Here is a 25,063-nt window from a genome sequence, read left to right as displayed (position 1 = left end):
GCCACTAGTGCTCAGCTTTGATTTTTAAAACTTACGTAAAAAACAAAAAACAGGGGCCGGGAGTTTGGCCTAGTGGTTAAAGTGCTTGCCTAGCATGCATGAAGACCTGGGTTCGATTTCTCGGTACCACATACATAGAAAAAAAAAAGCCGGAAGTGGTGCTGAGGCTGATTGGTAGAGCTCTAGCCTTGAGAAAGTCCAAGGACAGTGCTCAGGCCCTGAGCTCACGCCCAGGACTGGCAAAACAACAACAACAACAAAAAAAACGCTTTTTTTCTGCACAGCTTCAGAGTCCAGACCAAGGGACAGTGGCCCTAACAGCTGTCCCTACCTCTGCCAGGAGGTAACCAGCCGAGAGAAGCCTGCCAGGATTCCGGGGTGGTGATTTTTTTTTTTTTTTTGCCAGTCCTGGGCTTAAGCTCAGGGCCTGAACACTGTCCTTGGACTTTCTCAAGGCTAGAGCTCTACCACTTGAGCCTCAGCACCATTTTCAGCTTTTTTATATGTATGTGGTACCAAGGAATCGAACCCGGGTCTTCATGCATGCTAGGCAAGCACGCTACCACTAGGCCAAACTCCCAGCCCCCCGGGGTGGTGATTTTCTGTGTCATCTGTTCATATAACATCCTAAGATCTTAAGAACTGGAATTAGGTGATATATTTTCCAGCTGCAAATGTAAACTTGCTTTGAGGTAGGCGGTGGCTGTGGCCATGTCAGCACTGCGCCCACTCCAGACACAGAGCCATTGGCAGTTGGGGTCCTGGCAATGACCTTGGCTCACCAACCTTTCAAGCGATTACTTTCCATGCACAGTTTCTCAGGCAAGTCTAATAACTCCGAGGATCAAATCCCACAAGATCACCTATAATTAGAGTGGTGATGCAGCTCAGAAGACAAATATAGACACACCAGGCTGATGCATTGGCAGTCTGGAAAGAATTAATGCTTATTCCCATGAGGCCACCACTACCAGATCACACGGGAGGGTCCCCATCACCACAGTGTCACAGAGGAGGGCAAATTCATTTTTCTTATGTGCAGAAGTAGGTCACAGCAAGAACATTCGAGATGAAAAAGAAGCCACCTCGAGTGGATGTGAACACATTTCATGACACAGTCTTCCTCATCAGTTACATCAGTGCAAAACCTGATCATAGTTCCTTCTGTACTCCAGTCATCTTCTCACATGGCAGAGGACTGGAACTGAGTATTAAGGGGCATAGCAAAAAGCCTCTTTCTTAAATGTGAATCCAAAAGAGCTCTCACACTTGAGATAGCAGATGGTTTTTGTCGTTGTTCCTAAGGCATGGAAATAAAAACCCACCAAAAATGTGAACACTTCCTAGCCACCAACAACATCACCACAAAGGTCAGCGGTCAGGTCACGTTGGCCCTCGGCCCCCGTGGGCCTAGTATTATTTCTGCTAAGACTTCTATTTCAACATCACAGCTAAGAAGAGAATTTGCACAAAAGAACTGGGTTCTGATCATTGCTCTATTGTCACAGCCTTCAACCACATGGATGGGAGTCAGGGGTACAAGAGGAGGGTAGAACCGGAAGTGGGTTCGTGCCAGTCACACAGCCAGTCGTACAATCTCAGGAAAGGCTGACGGGCTGACAGCTACCCTGATTAAAGTTCTCTCCCAACACTGGTCAGAAAGACTCAAAAGCTTCTCCAATTAGTGCTGTGCCTCTAACGAGTGAGGTCTTGGATGTGCAGATTGACAGCTGGAACCAGAAACACCTCTCCAGACTGGTCTCCTATTAACGAGCTCTAATGGAAGAGCCTTTCTAAATAATCTGCTCAGGAGTTCGTTGAAGTCTACAGCCCATTCTTCGGTTCCGACTAAGAATTGCTTATTTGGGGGTGCAGTCTCCCCTTCAAATGCTTGCCTCTGTCTTCTATTTTCCCCCTGCTTTTTGCTTGCTAAAACCAATTTCATTTTTTTCACAGAACATGATTTTGTATACACTTTATCAGTTTTCCTCTACTTCCTGTCATTAATGACCTTCAAGCTTAGTCATGTGTTTTAGGTTTTTCCTTCCACCTTCATCTTTTTTCTCTCCCATTTCAGCACCGAAGGACAATTGTACAATGAGTAAACTGTAAAATTGTGTCATATGTCCCCTAGGGACAATCTTCTTTCTTGAGCTATTAAATTGGAAAAGTGTTTTTTTTTTTTTTTTTTAAACATCCAGGTTTTGTCCGGGAGCAAGTACAATCCTTACAATGTAAAGCCAGTCCTTCCTTTAATGACAGTGATAGGATGAGTTTTCTATGTGGAACTGCATAAAGGGATTTTAAGAGATGGAGTATAAATACTTCAGACTTGGAGCCTCGTGCCTGCAACCCCAGCTACGTGGGAGCCTCAGTGCAGGAGGACCCTGGGTCAAGGCCAGCCGGGGCAGACAAGGTGGTAGGATTCCAGCTCGGTGGGGGAGTGAACCATGGCTGGTGGGCACAGCCAGCCCAGCAGAAGGACACCCAGACCAGGCAGACACATGTGCAGGATGCCAGGCCCCAGCTGAGAAAAAGGCTGGAGGCAAAGCTCGGTGGTGCAGTGCATGTCTATCAAGTGCAGAGCTTTGAGTTCAACTCCAACACTGCACACAGCCATATGATTCCTGCATTCATTCCACCACCACTATGTTCTCGGTTTTCTTCTGCTGTGCCAAGCAGAGGAAGGAATTAGAAGCTATCAAAAACATTAAACCAGCTGGGCACGGTGGCTCTTGCCTGTCATCCTAGCTACTCAGGAGGCTGAGATCTGAGGATTGTGGTTCAAAGCCAGCTGGGGCACTAAACTCCCCGAGACTCTTATCTCCAATTAATCACTAGAAAAATTGAAGTGGTGCTGTGGCTCAAGGGGTAGGGAAGTAGCCTTGAGCTGAAGAGCTCAGGAACAGTGCACAGGCCAAGTTCAAGCCCACCCACCACACACACACCAAAAAAACCCCACCTCACACACACATTCACCTGCCTCTCTTCTCCTGAGTGTGGCCCCCCCCTGCTCACCTAGTCATAAGGTCATCGAGTGCCTCTCCCCACTAGCACCCCACCATCTTACCCCACCCAAACTTATTTTGCTGTGGCTTAACTCAGAGTTAATCGCTTGAAATGAGGCCAGGAAAGGGAAATCCATTTTCTTTCTGTGTGGGCATGGAGTAAGGGGACTGTGAAGATGCGAATAGAGATAACAGGGCAGAAAAACAGCACAGGACTTCACGGTCAAACTCAACGGCAGACACCATTCAACACGGTGTTGGCTTCACATATTCAGTTTACAGGGGTTCGAAGAATTATGTACCTACCACCAGAGCTGGGCACAGAAGAGAAGAGACAGGGGTAGATGAACAAGAGGAAATGGGGGGAGGTGCAGTGCTAGTCACAGAGCAAGCACAATCACTACAATGTTAAGTCCAGTTCTTATTCCAAGGACAGTGGCATAATTGCTAGTCTACTTGTTACTGCACAAAGGAATCTTAGTAGTTGGAGTATAAATGCCCTAAGAAGAACTTTATAAGGGTGGAGACTTGAGCCTGTAATCCCAGCTACCTGGTGGGATGGTAGAAAGGTTTGGCATTGATCAAGATGCATTGTACTTATACACTGATGTGTTAAACTGAAACTCCTTTGTACAGTGACTTACTTGACAATAAACATTTATTATTTTAAGAAAAAAAAAAGAGCTAAGTGTCTCCAGAACTCAAAGTGGAGTCTAGATTTCTTCTGGTTTTATTCCAAAAAAGGATTTAAAATGGCAAGGGTGTGGCGTGGTCCAGTGGTTTAATGACAGTGGATTTTGCTTTCATTTTGCCCAGTGTGAATAAACCCGGGCTCAGACATGGGTGTGGTAGGGAAGGAGAGTTGATGTTTTGAGCCTGGCGGTGGCAGTGATGGCAGAGGCGGGGATGGTAAGGGAATTCCCTAAAGTAAAACACAAGGCTGTAAGTGGATATACTTTTATAAAAGCTTTTATGATATTCTGACAAGGAGGCGGGCACCAGTGGCTCACGTCTGTAACTCTAGCTACTCAAGAGGCTGAGATCTGAGGGCTGTGGAAGTCTATGGGATTCTTACCTTCACTGAACCACCAAAAAGCTACAAATAACACTGTGGCTCAAGTGGTAGAACACCAACCTTGAGTAAAAATACTTAGGGATGGTACCCAGGCCCTGTGTAGCCATAGTAAAGGTACTGAATGCACACATGGGCAAACATGCACACAGCGTGCACGCATGCATGCACGCATGCACGCACACACGCATGCACGCACGCGCGCGCACACACACACACACACACACACACACACACACACAGACAAAAGGAAATGCAGTGGTGTTCAGGTAGAGACCAGAGAAAGTAGGGCTGATTCTCAGCGCAGACAGGGGAGGGGAGGGGTGGGGAGGGGCAGGCAGAGCCTAGTGCCCAGTGCTCCTTTGCTTCAGGGAGGTCAGTTTGACTTTCTATTTGCTGCTAAGCTGCTGGAGGCAAGGCTGCTGCTTCTGGAGTGGGAGGCAAGAAACATCATTAGACCATATCCTGCATGGGCCCCAAAGGTGGGGAGCCTGCCTGTTTCTTAAAGGATAATGGACCCTGTTCTAATGACTGCATGGCTGCTCCTTCATACTTTTCTGTGTAACAAGCAGTGCACTACCTCGTGTCCCGTATCTCCACGGATGACTGTGCTAGAAAATGAGGTCTCAGGCTGGCACAGGTGGGCTCATGCCTGTAATCCAGTACGTAGTAATCCTAGCTACTCAGGACACTGAGATCTGAGGATCATGGTTCAGAGAGACTCCAGTCTCCAATTAACCAGTAGAAAACCAGAAGTGGAGCTGAGGCAAAATTGGCCATACATCAGCTTTGAGGGGAAAAAAAGCTAAGGAATTGCACCAAGGCCCTGAGTTCAAGCCCCAGTATCAGCACAAAAGAAAAAAAAAAAAGAAAAGTAAAAAAGAAAATGGGCACGAACAACTGCAAGTAGTGAGAAAAAAAAAAACCCTGCCTCCATCTTTCTCACCCCGAGGTGGCGGGAATGGCATTTCCCATTCATCTGCCTCTCACTGGACTTTCCCCATTCCAAAGGCCCTGAGGTGGCTTCACTTGTCCAAGAACTCTGGCCACATTGCTCACTTTTTCTTTTTCTTTTCTTTCTTTTTTTTTTTTTAAATAAAATAACCTATAAAACACTCTTTCCCCATAGATAATAAAGTGAAGTGCATAGTTTTAGAAGCAAGAAGTTTTAAGGTTTATAGAATGTTCCGTAATTTGGGGTGGGGAAAAAATGAGAACTTGCCTAAAGCACTAAAGCTTAGAAAGCAATATATTGGGTCATTTTCATCCCAAATTAGAGCTTCATGCCCCTAAGACACAAGCCTAAATAATGTTGTTTGTGTTGGGGTAACGAGCTACAATATGGCAAAGTAGATTACAAGACATTACACGAGCATGAGCAGCAACTGGTGAGCAATCTCCCTCACAGACCCAGTTGTGAACATCCACACTCAGCCCGGCCTCGGTGACTGGGTAGATGAGCATACGATTTCAAGTATGCATGCCAGGATGAAAAATGGCCATCCTGCAACCCCATTCATCTGTGAGGTTTGAGGCTCTCGGCTTCTGTATCCTTGCTGTGCGTGTTTCAAGGGGAGGGGAGGTGGTCACCGTCACAGGTTCAAGTCCACCCCGCTGTCTTACAGCATCACAACCTGTCTACCCTTGTCAATATGTGCCTCTGGGATCAGCGTGCTTAGATTCTTTCACAGAGTAGCAGACCTATGCCCAGAAAGGTTCTGAGTGTTGTGAATATGTCACTTGTCTAGAATAACTTTTCTTCTAAGTATAGCTTTAAATTACGAAGAATTAGCATAAATTGATTGCACAGTGCAATGGGTGCTGGCATGGCATTTCCAGCCACATGCATGGCGTGTTCATTCCCATTCATCTCCCCATCATGCCTTCATCCTCTCCCCTCCTCTTCCCTGGATGCTCACCTGTTATTTTCAGGCTTCCTTTCTAAAACTTTCCATTACACTTTTCTTAATTTTAATTTGTTATTGTTATCATAAAGGGGAGGTACAGAGGCATTACAGTTACATAAGTCAGGTAATGAAAACATGTCTTTTTTGAACAATGTCACCCCTTCCCTCTCCAGCTTTAAAAATCAGATTTTTATTGTCCTTCATCTTGGATTTATCTACTCCAGTACTTATGCATGTCAAGTTCAGAACAACATCCCACAGCCCAGCGTCAGAGCCAGGTCTTGCCAAGAGTCGTCTCCTCAGCAAGGCACTCAGCTGTCACAGGGCCCTGTGGGGACCCTGGAGCAGCTGCCAGACACAGCATGTGACCAGGCAGGCCAAGGGGTAAGGAAGACCAGCACGGGTCCCACTGTGTGCTCTGTAGTGTGCTGTATCACCAAGCAGGGACTGGAAGTAAGGGGCTGCTCTCTGGCAGTAGCAGAATGTTTAGAACTAGAAACAGAAGGTCTAGTCCCAGAGACAAAGTCATAACCACATATTTAGCATTTGTCATATTTGAAGGACATGTATTTGTTGATTTTAACATTGTAATATTCATAAAGAATGGATATTACACACACACACACACAAAGAAAGGAGACATGTTTTCTTGAAGCTCAACAGCCAGTGTGTACGGGGTTAGGATTTCAAGCCACACTCAGCCAATTACTGACCCCAGGACCCCAGTCTGCTTCCCAATTTCTGTCATTTCTAACAGGCTATAAATTTGTGTTATTGCGGTCTGTCATTTTCAATTATGAAATGTAGCAAAGCTTATAAAATATTCAGAAGTATCTACAGAAATCTTACTGGCATCCAAGTGTAGAATAATTCTCTACTTCTGACATTACATATTTACTACTACCATAGAGCGACCATGAGACATCAAAGGTCAGTTCATTTAGTTTCTAAATACTCCTATTGAAGGCTAGCCCATTTAGGATATATTCACAATTAACAAATTAGCTATTTAGATCCAACAAATGATTACTGAGCAGACTTGATATTTATCAGTATTGCAACAGTTAAATTCTGTGTTGGTGGGTGGAAAAAAGATGCAGATCTCAGATTTAATGGTGCAGTTACAAGAGAACAACTATAGACAAACTTGACATACATTTCAAGTAGTCCTTTTACAGTGGAAAAACAAACAGAAACGGGGCCCATGTCCAGTGTAAAGAGAGGGTACTTAGCTTGGCACCATCTGCTGCTTAAACAAAGCCAGCAGAAGGTACACTCGTGTCTGAACTGGCAACCAGGTAAGAGCTGCATGTAACCGGTGGTGCTCGGCGGGCCTCTGATGTCAACTCGGGAGTTTCCGGTTCCTGCTGCCCTGTATCCCGGGCTCCACACCTGAGGACTTAGTCCACAGTGGAGGGAAAACGTTCAGGAACAATTGTGTCTGCACTGAACATACTGAGTTTTTCTCCTCCTTGTCATTATTTCCGAAACAACAGTTTAGTAGCTATTCATGTCACATTTGCATTACATTAGGTATTATAACAGCTCAAGACTGAACTACTAAAAAGATTTAAAGTATATGGGAGTATTTGTATGGGTTATATCTAAGTAAGTGTGTAATTTCAAACAGGGTACCTGCACATCCGTGGCTTCTGAGACGAGGTGGGTTCGGGAACCTTCAGTCCCATAGGCACTGAGGGACAGCTTGATTCAGTGACTCAAGAGACCCTTTGCTTTACCTACCCAGCTTCGCACTCTTGCCCCATCAATCAACTGGTGAAGTCACTGAAGGTTGGCTCCTACCTACAGAGTTCAGAAACGAATGGGGATGATGGTAGAGGGAATTATGGGACCCTTTAGAAAGCAAGGAAAAAAACAAACAAACTAATGTTCAGCCTCAAAATCGGGCTCTGTCCTGCCTCTCTAAAATAGGTGGTTAAAAAATCAGGGAAAAGCTCTCACAAACTACCCCTCCCCCACCCACCCACATGCATCAAATCCTTAGCATGCGAATAAAGAAGTAAATTCTTAAAAGAAGATTAATTTTCACTCTTTGCTGAGATTTTAACAGCTCAACTGGGGATAAAGAGAAGGGAAAGAGAAAGAAGAGGGAAGGAAGTTACCATCAAGTACAGGTTTTTAAAAAGTCATTTTATAAATGAGAACAGGATACCAGGTATTAAGAAACATACCTGAGTTACTAGATGAAAACGTTGACAGGAAAAAAAAAAAGAATGACACAAGCATTGTCTAGAATAGCACTTAGGCAATTCAAGGGCTGGAAGACGTAACATTTGGCATAACAGGATGAATTGCAAAGATATAAAGGAAGTGTTGTCCCCTTGGTTGTTTCAGTTTCATTTACAAAAGAATATAAAGTAGTACATGCGTAGAAAGGACAGCAGACCCTAGAGCTGGCATCCTGACCCTGTCCCCTTCCTCTGCCTAGCTCTGTGGAGGGAAGAGAAATGGAAGGACAGAAGAGACCACGCATAAGGGGAGGTGACCTTGCTGAGTAACAGCGACCTTCACTCTCCTCCAGTGCCTGGAACTCACACCACCGCATCTGGGAAGGCAGATGGGAAGAGGGGTTACCAGCAGGCACCGGAAGGTGGTTATTTGGTATCAAAGACCAGCCCTGTGCAGAGGGAGTCACCGAGGACTCTGACCCCTGGATCCAGAGCATCTTTCTTATTCTCCTGGTCCTGACTTTTCTGGGTGAATGGACCTGGTTGTTATTGTAGGAGAACAAAAACTTCCTTAAGAAAAGCACCTAGGCATTACAGTTTTGTTACCTGCCCCCAAACCAGGAATGTGGAAACAATGCCACACGAGGAAAAAACAGGTTCTCGAAAATATTCCTAAAGAACACAACACCCCGAGGCATCACCACACAAAAACCAGTGTACAGGGAAGTCAGTTTCCAAGTTCCATATAGAGCACAAAGGTCCATGTAAGTGGAGCCGGGTGCCACTGGCTCACACATGTAATTCTTGGCTACTCAGGAGGCTGAGATCTGGAGGATCTCATTTCCAATCCAGGCTGGACAAACAGTTACCAGCAAAAAGCCAGACTTTGGGGGATGGCTCAAGTGGGAGAGCAATAGCCTTGAGCAAAAAACCTAAGGAAAAATATGAAGCTCTTAAAAAATAAAAACCAACCTTTTCAAAGAAACCTATTAATACAACACTAAAGGGCTGACCAGAGATTTAAAAAAAAAAATGGATAGGGATGCCTTATGTCAGAAAGGGAATCCATGCTCAGCAGTTCAGCTCTGAAGTCCTTGGCTAAAGTTTACACCTTCATGCAGGCTGACAAATGCATTTTGGGATCTGATATCCAGAAACATCCTTGGAGGTTTTCTATGAGTAATTTTTCTTAGAGGAAGCAAAGCAGCAAAAAAAGAAAAGAAAAGAAAAGAAAAGGTAAATTTCATTCCTTTGCTATGCTTATCTTTTTAATAGGGAAATTCCACGCTCATCTATGGCAAAAGAATTTAAATGGATATTTAAATCTGATGCCTTGTAAAAGCAGAACACCAAGTGCAAACAGATTTCATCAAGCATGATTTCTTTTCTGAATGACCCAAGGCTACCATTAGGAATTACTGTTTGCTCAATGACCTTGGAGAAGTCTCCTGACTCTCTCCCAGGCTTCAGTGACATCACCTTTACTACATGAATGACAGAACACATCTCATAGAGCTGGCAAACTGAATCTCCCTCAGCCCCAGTGACCTTACCTTTCCTATATAAATGGTAGAACAGACCTCACAGAGATTGTGGATTAAGTGAGATCACACGCTACGTATTATTAAGTTAACCCCAAATGGCAGCTACTGCAAATGTCCTACTTCTCTGTCCTTGACCAGGATCTAAAAACACTAAACTGACACAGGGTTGGAACTTCTAAAGAAGTACCACATAAGAATTTAATTCATATTTCAATTTTAGAAGCAAGATTCAAATTCTCTTTTCTTCTAATATGGAAAGACTCGGAAGTCAGAAGAAACCTTTTTCAGCATAGAAGTCTTAAAATGCTGAATAAATATTTAAAAGAACTTTTAAGCACACAGCTTGTGCAGTCAGGGAAAATAATGGCATCCTCTGAGATAGAGGAGGCCTGCTCTTGCTGAAGCTCTGGCCTCATGAGTGAAGGTAAAAACAGAAGCTTGTGCTCTGAACTGTAGAAGGCTGGGGGCTCAGGTGTGGGGTCCTGTAATTAGTTCTAGTCCTCTCCCCAACCCACCAAGGCCCCCAAGTACATGCACTGGAAATGATCTGCCCTCTAGTGGTAGATGGTGGGAGCTGGTGTGGCTCACTGTGGCACACTTGTAATTCACACTCTAGACAGGGCCTCACAGACAGGGACCCCTTCCCATCCCTCCCCGCAGGAACACACTTTCAACCCATACTCCAAGAACTACAAAGTTTCAAAGCCAACACAAGCTTACTATCATAAAATCCACCAACCATGCAGGAAGAAAACAGAAATGGCTTACCAAACTTACCTTGTAAAACTGGGGATATTTTCATTATAGAAGATTATAGAAAAGATATGTTTAAACAGATAAAGAGGCAGAAAGTTTGCCAGGGAAACAAGAGGATTTCAAAGTTATAGGCAGATTTGAAGAAGCATTCATTCATGCAGAAAGAAAAAGATTTGTTAAAAAAACCTGTTATCAGGAGTTTGTGGGATAAGGCAAATATCTACAGAAAGAAACATTATTAAAACCAAACAATAGTTACAGCAGGTATAAAAGGCATATTCTAAATGTTATCAAAATTATGAAAATTTAGGTGAAATCAGACAAGTCCCTAGAAAAACATAAATCATGAAAATATATTCAAAAAGAAATAGAAAACCTGAATAATCTTAAACGTTTAGGAAGGGAAAAAGGCAAAATGGCGGCGCTTCCCAAAGACACATCTGGCTCCATAGCTACTGAAGTACTGAACAGTCTCATGGGAACTACAGGAACCAGGTGACAGGCCACAGAGCCAGTGTTCAGTGTAATACAACTAGAACACCAGATAAAGAACTGTGGTACCTGTGAATGAAGTATTCCATACAACGAAGTAGGAGTTGACCATGGATAGGAGTGAGACCTCTCATTGCCATGACAGGAGGGAATTGAGATCACATGGTCAGTGGAGTCAGGCACACAAAGACGGCCCTGTCTGAGCCCGCTGAGGTATGAGGAATCTTGAGGTCAGGGAAGAATGGCTGTAGCAGGTGGGGAAGGGCAAGCTCTTCAGCTCAAGGCTACCACCTTACTCCTTGGGCCACAGCATCACATCTTGTTTTCTCATGGTTAATTGGAGATAAAGAAGCTCATGGACTTTAGTGCCCAGGCTGGCTTTGAACCACAAATCCTCAGTACTCAGCCTCCTGAGCAACTAGGATTGCAGGTGTGACCCAGTGCCCGGCTCAAGAGACTCTTATCTCCAATAAGCTACTAGAAATGATACTGTGTGAAGTGGTAGAGTGCTAGTTTTTATTATTATTATTATTACTATTATTATTATTATTATTATTATTATTATTATTATTATTTTGGCCCATCCTGGCTTGAACTCAGTGCCTGATCACTGGCCTTGAGCTTTCTCAAAGCTAGAGCTCAACCACTTTAGCCATAGCACCACTTCTGGCTTTTTCTATGTATATGGTACCAAGGAATTGAACCCAGGTCTTTGTGCATGCTAGGCAGGCACTCTACCACTAGGCTAAACTCCTGCCACTTCTGGCTTTTTCTATGTATGTGGTACCAAGGAATCAAACCCAGGTCTCCATGCATGTTAGGAACGTTCTCTACCACTAGGCCATACTCCCGGCCTGGGAGTGCTAGCTTTAACAAAAAAAGAATCTCAGAAGCTGGATAAGTGGGACTGCATTAAACTGCAGAGCTTTTGTATGGCAATGGACATAGCTAGCAAGTTAATTAGGAAGCCTACAGAGTGGGAGAAGATCTTCACTAACCATACAACAGACAAAGGCCTCATATTGAAACTACATCAACAGCTCAAAAAATTGAATCACTTCAAAACTAATCTCCAAAGAAACAACCATCCCATTAAAAGATGGACCAAAGACTTAAAGAGAGTCTTCTCTGAAGAAGAAATAAAAATGGCCTACAGACATATGAAGAAATGCTCCACATCTCTGGTCATAAAAGAAATGCAAATCAAAACAACTCTAAGATTCCACCTCAGTCCAGTTAGAATGGCCAGGATCAAGAAAACTAATAACAACAGATGCTTGAGTGGATGTGGCCAGGAGGGATCACTACTACACTGTTGGTGGGAGTGCAAACTCGTTCAATCACTATGGAAAGCAGTATAGCAGTTCCTCAAAAGACTAAACATAGAGCTCCCCTATGACCCAGCAATTGAACTCCTTGGTATTTACCCAATTGTCCAGAAACAAGGACAGACTAAACCCACTAGCACAACGATGTTCATTGCAGCACTATTCACCATAGCAAAGATATGGAACCAACCCCTCAGATGCCCCTCAGTTGATGAGTGGATCAACAAGATGTGGTATTTGTACACAATGCTGCTGTCAGAAAGAACATCACCCCATTTGTTAGGAAATGGAAAGACTTAGAAAAAATCATATTAAGTGAAGTAAGCCAGACTCAAAGGAACATAGGCTCAATGGTTTCCCTCATTTGTCATAATCAGTAGAAACCTTGGGCAATAGAGCAAAACCTAGATACATAAGGCCATACAATATGACATTAAATGAAAGGACCTCTAAGATATAGAAACAAAAGCCATATAATGAGTGATTGTTTTCCTTAATGTACTATGTTATCTATTGCCGGTGCCAGCCGGCAGCAAACCAGGGTTCGCGGATTGGGATTCCTGAAATAGGGGCAAGGACTAGGAAAAAATAGAAGAGAGACAAACAGATGGAGTTCGGGAGGACTACAGCCCAAGTCAGCAGTCCAAGAAGACTGTGAGCTCCAGACTGCTGCCTAAGACTGTGTCGTTTATTTTAAGTTCCGACCTTAAATACTCTTCTTAAAACTAGGGAACTGCCAGAGGCTACATTCATACAAAATAGTAAACAAATCACATATAGGATAATTGAGAAAGGATTAACATTGCTTAAAGTCATCATGATAAGAACTGATTGACATAGCTTAAAGTCATCATGATATGAACAGATTGACATTGCTTAAAGTCATCATGATAAGAACTGATTGACATTGCTTAAAGTCATCCTGATAAGAGTTACTTCCTTGTGTAGGTCCAAGGTCAGGTCCAAGGTCATTGATCCCACAGTCGGTCCCCAACAATCTATCATCTCTTTTGCTGTCCATTGGTTATCTAATATTGTTAGAGTATCTCACTTTGTTATCTGATATATTGGATATATTTGTATTTGATTATTTGAAATTGGATAGGGAAGGGGGGAAAACAAGATAAGGGGGGTGTGGGGGGAGGGAAATGGGGACCATGTCATGAGAAAGGGTATCAATGTATGTGCAGTAATGCACCTTCTATCTGGTGAATATAATGTAACCCTTCTATTAATCACAATAAAAATATATGAAAAGAAAAAAGAATCTAGGGACAGTGCCAGGTCCAGAGTTCAAGTCCTAGGACTGGTAACAAAACAAAGCAATAAAGGGAGAGAGAGGGAAAGACAAGGAGAAGGAGAGGGGGGAGGAGTGAGATGGAGAGAGACCAAACATATAATAGCATGGCAGCAAAGCTGAGCTTCTTTAGCAGTCACAATGGCTGGCATACTATGGCCCACCCATGTCAGCTGGCCTGGAGGGAGTGGGGGGAGTCCATATTTATGGGACATTGGATGAGTTATCACTAGGATCAAAGGAAACCTCTCCCTACAAATGCTCACTTTACTCACACCACAGCTGCCCCCACAGTGGATTTCAAGAGGACTGCAAGTTCTCTTGGTCGTGGTAGTGGTGGGGCACGGATATGAGTTGCACTCCTGCCCTCCCGAGGTTTTTCTGCACAATCTGTGTGGCCATCACTGGTCAGGAGCTGTGTCTCCGTCTAGCTTTCATGGAGTGTTTTCACCAGGCCATTCTAGTCTAGGTAAGCTGAGGAAGTGTCACTTTCCCTTTCTGCTCATGGCACATAGGAGACCACTGTGGAGTTCCCAGTGTCCTGGTCACCTCTCCATGGATCACTCTTCCCCCCACAAGAGATCTCTAGTCGTGAAGCTGCCTACACTCATGTACCCCCTCTGCCTTTGTCCTGGCTTTCCTGCTCATTTCGCTCACCTGCCTTTCAGGCCACCTAGATGATGGGCAGGCCAGGACACAGGCCATGAAAAGTGCCTGTGTAGCCTCCCTTCAGGTATGGTCAGAATGGTCACATTGCTTTCACCCATCTGTAACCTTTGGAGTCTCTCCCTGCTCCCTGGCACCAAGTCCTCAGGTGGGAACCTTTGTCAAGCTGGTGAGACACTGGTGTGACATCAAGGTCTCTTGGAAAAATTAAGCAAGTGATTGTATGATTGTAGTAAACTCATTCAGAGGAGGATTTTTTTTTTTTTTTTTTTTTTTTTTTGCCAGTCATGGGCTTGACCTCAGGGCCTGAGCACTGTCCTTGGGCTTTCTCAGAGGATGATTATTGCATGGAATGTTCAATAAATATTTACCATTATTATTATTATTGAATGATACAGGAAATTGCTTATGACATGAAAGAAGAAAGCAGGTTTCAACCTTTTATTTACTCGTTCACAGGTTTATTCCAGTCTTGTAAAAACCATTTCCTGGCTTTTGTCTCTTATCACCATGCTGCCCCTGAAGCATAACTGTACAGAGAAAGCATGGAATAGAAACAAAAATGCTAACTCAGAAGCCAGGTCCATGTCAACTTGACTGCTTAGACTCTTCAGTCCAGTAATCATTTTGTATGACTTCTACAATTAAAAGAGAAATCTTGTTATTTTAAAGAATTGCTGTTTCTTCTAGCTGAATCACAGAGCTAAGAGGAGAGGATAACAAAGAAAAATATGCAAGAAAAATCAGAACAACATCTAAAGAAAAAGTATCAAGTAGGGAAACGTGGGAAGTGGCCACCTCCTGAGGTGTCATTATTTCCATAGTGGAGGAGAGCAAGCCGTGTGCCCATGGTGCAGGACAGAGGCCAGCACTAGTTAAGAGATAGGAAAAATGAGTTTCTCTCTTTTGGTTGAATTTGCCTAAGTTTATGTTTATAACAAAATGACCTATAACATAAGATGCCTCTCCCATTTATTTAGCTTTTTTTTTTTTTTTTTTTTTTTGCCATTCTTGGGCTTAAGCTCAGGGCCTGAGCACTGTCCTTGGACTTTCTCAAGGCTAGAGCTCTACCACTTGAGCTTCAGCACCACTTCTGGCTTTTTTCTATGTATGTGGCACTGAGGAATTGAACCCAGGTCTTCATGCATGCTAGGCAAGCACTCTACCACTAGGCAAAACTTCCAGTCCTTATTTAGCTTTTTGATTTGAGTTTTACAGTTTTCTTAGGAAGACTTTGTATGTACTTTCTAGATTTATAACAAAGTATTTTACTTGAAGCAGTACCAAAGTAGATATCGATTATCTGAAATTTTCAAGTTCAACTATTCATTCTTGGCATAGAAGAAAGCAATTAGCTTTTTTTTTTATGTTAAGCTTGTATCCCACAACAACGCTATAATTGCTTATTAATCCCAGTTTTGTTGATTCATTAGGATTTCCTGGGTAAACAGGTCATAGTAGCTGTGAACACAAGAGAGATGACACTCTGGAAAAGGCAAATCTACAGAGATGGTGAAAAGATCAGTAAGTGCCAGCTGGGGATTAGGCTGGGCACAGAGGTGTTTTTAGCTCAGTGGCACCATTCTGTACAATACAATGATGTACTGTACACCTGTCCCCCCACACCAAGCACAGAACATCTGACACCAAGAGTGAACTCAGCGTAAACCACAGCTGTTGATAATGATAAAGTTGATGTGTGATAACCTGCCAGTCCTGCAGGGCATGTATTTGCTCTGGTGGGGACGAATGTCATAATTATGTGGGCACAAGGGGAATATGGGAAATCTGTGTGTGCCTCTTGATTTCTTTATGAACCTATAAGTGTTTCTTACCAGGTGAGTAACAATGTAAAACATGGTTAGGGACTAAAACAGATCCTGAAGAGCACTTTTTTTTAATTTACTGAACTAAATTTTATTTTTTTTTAAAGGCAAAGCTTTATACATCCTTTTATAAAAGAAAAACTCAAATCTTAGAATTAAACAAGTCTTCAATATCAGAAAGCTATTTATAGTAGGACTTTAAAAGTAGTGTTAACATTTTACTCTTGTAAAAATGTCCCAAATCATAGTAACTTGGATCCTCAATGAATCCAGTGTTCTGTTTTGGTTTGGGCAGTTTTGAGATAGAATTTCTCCAGACATGCTGCCTTGTAAGTCCTCCATCCATGTGTTTGGTAGTTCATACTGTAGGTAGCTAGCTGCAGTTGCAAGTCCATAGTGGTTGTCTTTGTCCCTGGCTATTTTGACAAAGCTTCCTGCACCCACCACGGAGGACCCCAGCTGTTCTTCACAATCCAATATTTATCATCTGGCCCATTCCCATCTACACCATGGCTGACAATCAGAACACCTTGATCCAGGTCTTTGCTACTACATTGTGGTTCAAAATAAATGACTGATTCATAGAACTGAAAGGCTATGGCTTTCTTCCATCACAGCAGAAATGGGCCCCACAGAGGCCCCTGCCCTTAACAGGACCTTCTCCCTCTGAGGGATGTCCACAAATCCAGTGTCATTTGCCACAGCATACTTACACTTCCCATCCTGGTCTTCATATGGATATGATTTCTCTGCATCCAAGCCTCCACTGTCCTTGACATACTGGAAGGCAAAGTCCATCAGGCCACCACTGCAGCCCTGATGGCCTTGGGACTGAGCAGTCCACTAAATTCTGCTCACTGAGGGGGATCTTTTCCAGTCTTCTTGAACATCTGTTCTTCCAGGGCTCCAGTGGCACTGAAAGCCCAACAAGAACCACACTGACCCTGATTCTTCACGGGGGTCACGTAACCTTTTTCTGTCTAATTCCCAGATTCGGGGAGCTTAAGGAATACAGATTCCTGAAACATTTTCCCTGTCTTGTGCTTTGAATTCATCGCCTGTCTGAATTTTTCACTGATCATGTCCCCAAAGGCATTCATCTTCATGGTGAAGCCACATCTGCCTAGGCTGTATTCCCCATTATGCCTTTCAGTCATTTTATGTGCTTTTCCCAGACTGCTCTCTTCCATCCTTCTTCATTCAAACCAGATAGTCTTGTGTGTGTTGACTTCCACTGGTACCACTCTGCGTCTAAGTTCTGGTCATGTTTTGGAGTAGCTGAGGCTATTCCCAAGCAAAAGGCAGCCAGAAAAAAAAATATGGAATGCTTCACCAATTTGTGTGTCATACTTGTGCAGGGACCAAGCTAATCTTTCCTATATCGTTCCAATTTTAGTATATGTGCTGCCGCAGCAAGCACCCTGAAGACCATTTTTAAAAAACCAATTCCCTACTAATCACTAAAAACCAATCTCTCAAGGACATATAAGAACATTACTGATGCTGCTACATGTATCAAGAGAAAAAGAACAGGCAACAATATGAATGAATTTAAAAATATATTTCAGCTATATCTCGATTTCTGTAGTCAGCTTTACACTGTACATTGCCACTTCATCATGGTAAATTTGCAAATATATTGGGAAGCTTAAAGAGATCTTCAACACCTGGTTTTGGGACACCAACCACCTTATATTGGTCCCTATGCACATCTAGAAAACAGAAATCATTTACCAAGTCTGCCTAAATTCTAAAAGCAGAGTACAATCAGCGATTATTTCACTTTGCAAAGTGAAAAGAAGCACAAGGGAGCATCTACCTGTTGGTTCTCATTATGCTTCCAGTTATTTCAATTATTTCAGATTATGCATAGGGCAATTTCCCCTCTGACAAAAGGCTGGATAAAGACTTCGAGGAGAATTCAAATAGCAGCCATGCCATCTTCTCAGGAGGACAAGCGTTAAGTTAGGAGCTAGAACACCAAAGTGATTGCCCAGTAGCAGCACCACAACAAAGGCTCACCTGACTCAGGCTAGTCTCAACTGTCGGCGTCCTACCTGTCAGCGGAAGCAGAAGGTTTGGACAACAGTCCCATCCTTTCCATTGTGCTTTAAGTGAGGCCTGTTTCTTTAACTGGTGCATCCACATGGCCTCAGCTCATCGGATGATGCCATGTAAACTCTGCTCCCTGCTTCCTGTGCCTCTCATCTGCTACAACTTTTCCTCAGCAGTTTAACATTTAGACTTGACTTAATCTTTCCATCATCCTGCTACAAATCTCCCTCAGGCAGCTTCAGCAGCCCATGTCTTTCTATTTCTGGTTTCTCTAAGTCCACTTTTGCTCTCCACGGACATTGGAAGTGGAGCTGAGGAAAATGGTGAGGAATTGTGCAATGCAATCTCTGGCTTTGCTTGTTTCTACTGGTCCACAGATGTTGGTCGTTTTGGCAACCAACATGGGGCCATTTCCACACCTGACTTCAGTCTGGGACACAGACTACACGGCCGTCACCTACAATGGTACAGGAAAACAGTTCTGGACGAGGGGATGTAAAAGAACATGAAAGAACAAAAATAATCTCCTTCCTTTCTTCTTCTTTCCTCCCTTCTCATTTTTAAAAAGGCCAGTTGAAAGCACAAATCAGGCTCCAGCCTATTTCCAGTAATGACCACTAATAAAGAGAGAAACTATGTACACAATCACTTCTTTTGATTTGTGCCACTCGAGGAAGCATGGCTTCTTGTTTTGCTTTGGACATGAAAGATACAACCCGGTTTACAAGACGGAATACAGAAAAACAAGAGATGATTATCTGAAAAACAAAGATTCCACAGCAAGTTTGGTTTACATACATATGCATGTACAAGTACTAGGGCCTGAACTCAAGAGCCTGTCCCTTAGCCTTTTCAACTCAAGGCTGGAGCTCTACCCCACCTCTACTTCTAGCTGTTTCCGTGGTTAATTGGAGATAGGAGTCTCACAGACTTTACTTCCTAGGTTAGCTCTCAAATATGATCCTCAGATCTCAGCCTTTTAAATAGCTAGGATTGCAGGTGTGAGCCTCCCATGTCTGGCCAGTTTTTATGCATATAAAAGCACTTAATATCTGGGACAAAGGGTGAATACATACAGCAGTGATACTCTCTAGACATTATGTTGAAAGTTAACCATACAACTTGTGGGGAAGGGGAGTTAGGAGGGGAAAACTGGGAGAAAAGGAGGGAAGAAGGGACACTGTTCAGAAAGAAATGTACTCATTATCTGATTTATGTAACCTCAACGCCTCTGTATATCACCTTTACAATAACAATTAAAAGAACCTAATATTAAATGATAAATGATGACAATGCTCGGTGAAAACTTAATTAAAAAAAGAAAAATCCAGCAAGCAACTTTAAAAGTAAAAAAAAAAAGAAAAAGAAAAAGAAAGCCACAATCCATTTACTTCAAGAAACCACTATGTAATTTATGACCTAATTGCTGACAGCACTTAGCACACAACTAGATCTTTGGGGATGCTTAATTCTATTATGGCTAAAGTACTATACCACCTCTACCCACCCACAGTAAATGTCCTTACTCAAGTACAGTAATGGTGAAACACAATACTGATTACGTTAATTATAAAAATGGCCAAATCTGGCCTTTATCCTTCACAAAGTATTGTCCCAGGCAGGAAGGGCAGTTGTGTCTTGTTCTAGAGATGTGAAGACCGAGGTTAAATCTTAATATTGCCCTTGAATTCCTTTCCAGCAGAAATGTCAGTGAGACTCTTATCTTCAACTAAGCAGCAAAAAAGCTAGAAATGGAGCTATATCCCAAGTGGTAAGGAGCCAGCCTTGACCCAAAAAGTTCTGGGATGGTGCCCAGACCCTGTGTTCAAGCCCTAGGACTGGAACCAGAAAGAAAAAAAAAAGAATAATAGAAAAAATATAAAATTTTAGAGAGAATTTCAAGCCATAGGTACAATCAAAAGCTAAGCTAAGCCTTTCTAGGGACCAGAAGCACCATGGGGAGGCAGAGGTTCAAAGCACCATGGAGGCCTGCCTGATGGGCAGCGTCAGGGCTAGGTTTGGACAGAGGAGGCCCGATGCTGGACTCTGATGTGACAGAATGGATTCCTGAAAATGCTGCTGACAGGAAAGGGGTATTGTAAATGTTTATCTAGAGAAATGGGGAAATGGAGTTCATCCTTCTCACCTGCTTTCAAGATGCCTGCTGGTCAGTGCATAGCCCCTGGGGCTGGTCAGTGCATGGTCCCTGGGCTGGTCGGTGGCCCCTGGGCTAGTCACCGGATGATCCCCAGGCTGGTCAGGGCATGGCCCCAGACTAATCAGTGGGTGACCCCTGGGATGGTCAGTCCATGGCCTTCAGGATGGTCAGTGGGTGACCCCCAGGCTGGTCAGTCCGTGGGCCCCAGACTGGACAAAGGATGACCCTCAGCCTGGTCAGTCTGTGGGCCCCAGGCTGGAAAGTGGGTGACCCCCAGGCTGGTCAGTCCGGGGGCCCCAGGCTGGACAGTGGGTGACCCCCAGACTGATCAGTTGGTGGTCCAGTGCAGCTCCAGTATCACTACAGAGATGCACCCTTGAGTACTGTGCTGGACTAGAGGCCTGAGGACTTAAGGTACTGCAAATCTATCAGGACAAGTTGTGGGAAGGGGTCAAAGAGGACACAGAGAAGTCAAGGTAAGACTGCAACTCAAAATCCAACACACCTAAAGTATGCCAAGTCTTAGCAACAATCTTTAATATCCCCAGGAAGATTTTTCTAATGCCCCAAGAAGGAATATAAGCTATCCACAAATATAAAATTCAATAGTGGGGTTAAAAACTAGAATGGATGAACTGAATCAGTGAGAAATCTGTCCTGAGTAAAGACTGGGATTTGACTGTATATGTTTGTGTAATCTACCATGTGTACACACATGCACGCACGCACACACATACACACACACACACACACACAGAGTTAAGAAAGATAATAAGATCACAAAGACACTTGTATATGACTAACAGGGAAGAAGGAACTGAGGACACATAATGGAAACTTAATATATAATAGCTGACAATTTTCCACAAATAATTAAAGATAGGAGATCTTGGATAGAGAAATCATCAAACAGGAAGTAGAGTAAATGTATGTGTAGCATCAGTGCACAACTGCAGCACATCAAGTACAAAGATAGACATCTCCCAGGGCAGTGGAGGCAAGTGACAGTTTATCATGAGAGGAACAGCCACTAGTCTTACTACTCCACTGTCCTATCAACCCAATTTAGATGGCAGAGGAATGGGTGATAAGTTTTTGAACTGGTCACTGAAGGGGTATGGGATCTGTACCTCCCTTTGCCACCCTTCAGGGCTGAGCAAACTGAATCCATACATACACGCTCATCATTCAAAATTTACCAATGAAAGGACTACTAAAAGATGCGGGACACAAACAAAACAACCACAGCTGACAATGGATTTGCTTATTGATATTGACTATCAATATACCTAAAAATTAAAAACATGTGGGTTTTCACAAACAGACAGTAGCAATGAGTAAAAGAGAGATTGTGCCCATTAGGTACTTGGAAAACCGTAAGACACTGAACACATTTATCTTTGCTAAAAATAAAAACATCCTATTTTGTGTATAAGAAAATTGTAAGCTACTGCACTGATGCAGAAAAAGAAAAAGAAAACAACTACTCATCATAGGGCAAGAAGAAATCAAGTAAAATCTGATAACCAAAACCCCACACATTCTGCCTCACCCCACTCTCCAGAGTGGCAGGCCTAAGTCCAACAGTATTAGTAATCACAATACACTCAAACAGATTCAACTCACTTGTTCAAAACAAAAACTCTGAGAACCGGGGGGAAAGGGGCAGAAACAAGAGAAGGGGTATCAAGGTTTGAGGAGTAATATACCCATTACTTTTTGAATGTAACTGTAACCCCTCTCTATACATTACCCTGACAATAAAAATACAATTAAAAAAGGCACAATAAAGAAGGTTAAAAAAATTCCAAGAACCACATCTCCTATGCTTTCGGCTAAAACATGGCCATGTTTGTGGCCCTATTGATAGAAAGCAGTGATGGTTCAAAAACAGACAATGGCCAGGGGCAGTAGCTCACACCTGAAATCCTAGCCACTCAGGAGGCTGAGATCTGAGGATCACAGTTGAAAGCCAGCTTGGGCACTAAAGTCCATGAGACACTTATCTCCAATTAACCCAGAAAACCAGAAGTAGCACTGTAGCTCAAGAGGAGGGCAGTAGCCTTGAGCCGAAGAGCTCAGGCACAGGGCCCAAGCCCAACAAAAAAAAAAAGAGAGAGAAAATCAGACAATGTCTCAATGTTACTTCATTACACAAGCCGTCATGAGAAGGAAGCTCAATACTTTAAAACTAGCAGGGCAGGGTACTGGTGGCTCATGCCTGTAATCCTAGCTACTTACGAGGCTGAGATCTGAGGATCAAGGTTCAAAGCCAGCCCAAGCACGAAATTCTGTGAGATTCCTATTTCCAATTAACAACCAGAAACTAGAAGTGGCACTGCAGATCAAGTAGTAGAGCACTAGCCTTGAGCTGAAGAGCTCAGTGCCTAGGCCCAAAGTTCAAGCCCTACAACAACCACTACCACCACCACCACCAACAACAACAAAAACTAGCAGGAAAAGAGCCAGAAAGATTAGACAAGTAGAATTTCCTTGAAGGAATGCATTTCTCTCTGAAGAGAGGAGATGAGGGCTCTGCTAACTTTTTCTCCAACTTAGGTTGTGTTCTGGTGTCACAGCTCTGGACCTCGCACCAGACACCCTCACAGATGGACTGCAATGTCTTGAATGACTGAAAGCTAATTGTGATGCTAGCTGCCTGGAGCCCCTGGCCGAAGCTACAGAACTCCTTCACTGTGCCCCCCACCTCTGCTGTGCCTCCATCATTCAGGATATCTAATCCCCTACAGACCACTGCTGCGCCCAGAGGCAAGGCAAAATGGCTTTCACAATGCTGGATCCTGCTGCCAGCTCTGGCAGCTGGAGGGCAGAAAATGCTAGCATCTCTACAGGGCAGTGACTTAAACCCAGCCACAGGTCAAGATGCTGGCTGAGCCCCCTGCATCTCTACTCCAAGGTTTTCCTCCACCACACCACAGGGGACCAGAATGACAAACCGACTCTCTTCTTGCTCCTCAGGACTGCCTGGTCTGATCCCTCAACACCTTTTCTATTTTAAATCTGTTCACTTGGCCAAAGCAATTAGTCATCACCAGAAGGCTCATAGAGGTTCTCAGCCCAGGACTAGGGTAGCTTCCCCTCTAATCCTTGACTCTGTGAAGGCTGGCCAGAGAAGCACCCTGAACAATACACAGCTCCTTTCGGGAACAAAGTGACTGCAGTCATTTCTATCTTGGTAGGAGTTTGTTTCTAAAAGCAGAATGGGTCTCCAGCCTTCTTTGCAAAGAAAAGTAAAGCCAGAAAGCCAGTGAACACACAGGCATAGTGCAGGTAGGAAACAAGGTTCACAGTCTGGAGGACACCCTTGGAGAAACACCTGGAAGTAAACCACCAACAGCAGCTGCTACCAGGGGAGGCCTGCAGGATAGCTGTCCAGTGCGAACTGGGTTAGGGATAAAGGGTACAACAGGAAGGGGAGGAAACTCAGAAGCTGGTGAGAGGGAAGAGAAGGACTAAGAGAGAACATTCCAGGCTTCTTCCTTTTCTGACAATCTCCTTCTTCAGCTGCTGCCTCCATATGCAGGGAGGACCCAGGCCTCACAGGCAGCAAGAGCTGGACCCACCCTGCCCTGCAGTTGTCTGAAGATCAGACAGATACAGACACACACACAGACCTCCCACACAATCCACTTTATCTATGAGAAGCTCTAAAGAACTAAGACCCAGTACATTTGAAGGAATAGAGCGATTCAGCAGGCCTGGAGAACAAATCGCAAGAAGGTGGGGCCAGATAAAACAAGCAGGTGTGCTTGTTCTGTTGCAACATGTCTGCAATTTAACCCAGTCCCCTCATGGTGAAGTGAAGAAGCGGAACCCCCAGAGGAAACCAACTAAAGCCTCCCAGGGCCTCTGAGGGGAGTGTGTGTCCTCGTGAGGTGCACGTGTCCTCCCATGGTACGTGTGTCCTCGTGGGGTGTGTGTGTGTGTGTCCTCATGTGGTGTGTGTATTCTCATGTGGTACGTGTGACCTCATGTGGTGCATGTATAGGCGTGGCGCCAAGCACAGGTGGCTCACACCTGTAATCCTAGCTACTCAGGAGGCTGAGATCTGAGGATCAAGGTTCAAAGCCAGCCCAGGCACAAGAGGACCTGAGACTGTTATTTCCGATTAACCTCTAGAAAGTGGGAAGTGGGGCTTGGTTCAAGGATAGGGTGGTAGCCTTGAGCTGAAGCGCTCAGGGATAGCACCTGGGCCTAGTACAAGCCCCATGATCCACAAACAAAAACAAAACAAAACAATAAAAAAAAACTATAATGGCTAAACTTTATCCACAGACAGGCATGTTATATAATGGGCATATGAGGCCATTTGTGTATTTCTCAATGTGCAAAAGTAGACAGGAAAAAAAACGGAGAAATTAAGCTTCACTTTCTCTTCTTTCGAGCCCACTGATATAGTCATCTATAAAATTCCCAGGTCTATGTGCAAGTGCTATTACATTATTTTTTCAGAAGTTCTTAAGTTTAAATCACAACTTCCAACTTCGATGCCATCAAGTGTTTCACCTGTGAAGCAGATGAATAAATGGCAAAATAACCAAATTTTCACATCTTATTTTTTTCTCTCAAGACAAATATTTTTCCATATATTTTTTATTGTAATTAATAGAAGGGTTACATTATATTCGCCAGATAGAAGGTGTATTAATTCACATACATTGATACCCTTTCTCATGTCTTGTCCCCATTTCCCTCCCCCCACCCTCACCCCTCATCTTGTTTTACCTCCTTCCCTATCCAAGTT

At 43.7% G+C, this 25,063-nt stretch overlaps 1 protein-coding gene, 1 non-coding gene and 1 pseudogene across 2 annotated transcripts in view; all 3 read right to left on the bottom strand.

Annotated features, from left to right (window-relative positions):
- Window positions 1-25,063, bottom strand: part of Ube3d (ubiquitin protein ligase E3D) — a 101,320-nt gene that overhangs the window by 12,403 nt on the left and 63,854 nt on the right. The gene's annotated exons all lie outside the window — the stretch shown is intronic.
- LOC150060029 (procathepsin L pseudogene) lies at window positions 16,296-17,426 on the bottom strand (annotated as a pseudogene).
- LOC150060028 (U6 spliceosomal RNA) lies at window positions 17,399-17,505 on the bottom strand. Its single transcript, XR_016536523.1, has one exon. It is a non-coding gene; the product is annotated as a U6 spliceosomal RNA (small nuclear RNA).

This window comes from Megascapheus bottae, chromosome 8, assembly GCF_031878675.1.
Source record: "Megascapheus bottae isolate mThoBot1 chromosome 8, mThoBot2.hap1, whole genome shotgun sequence".
In the NCBI taxonomy this organism is placed as follows: Eukaryota; Metazoa; Chordata; class Mammalia; order Rodentia; family Geomyidae; genus Megascapheus; species Megascapheus bottae.
The sequence above is the reverse complement of the archived record's forward strand: the minus strand, read 5'-3'. Positions and strand labels throughout refer to the sequence as shown.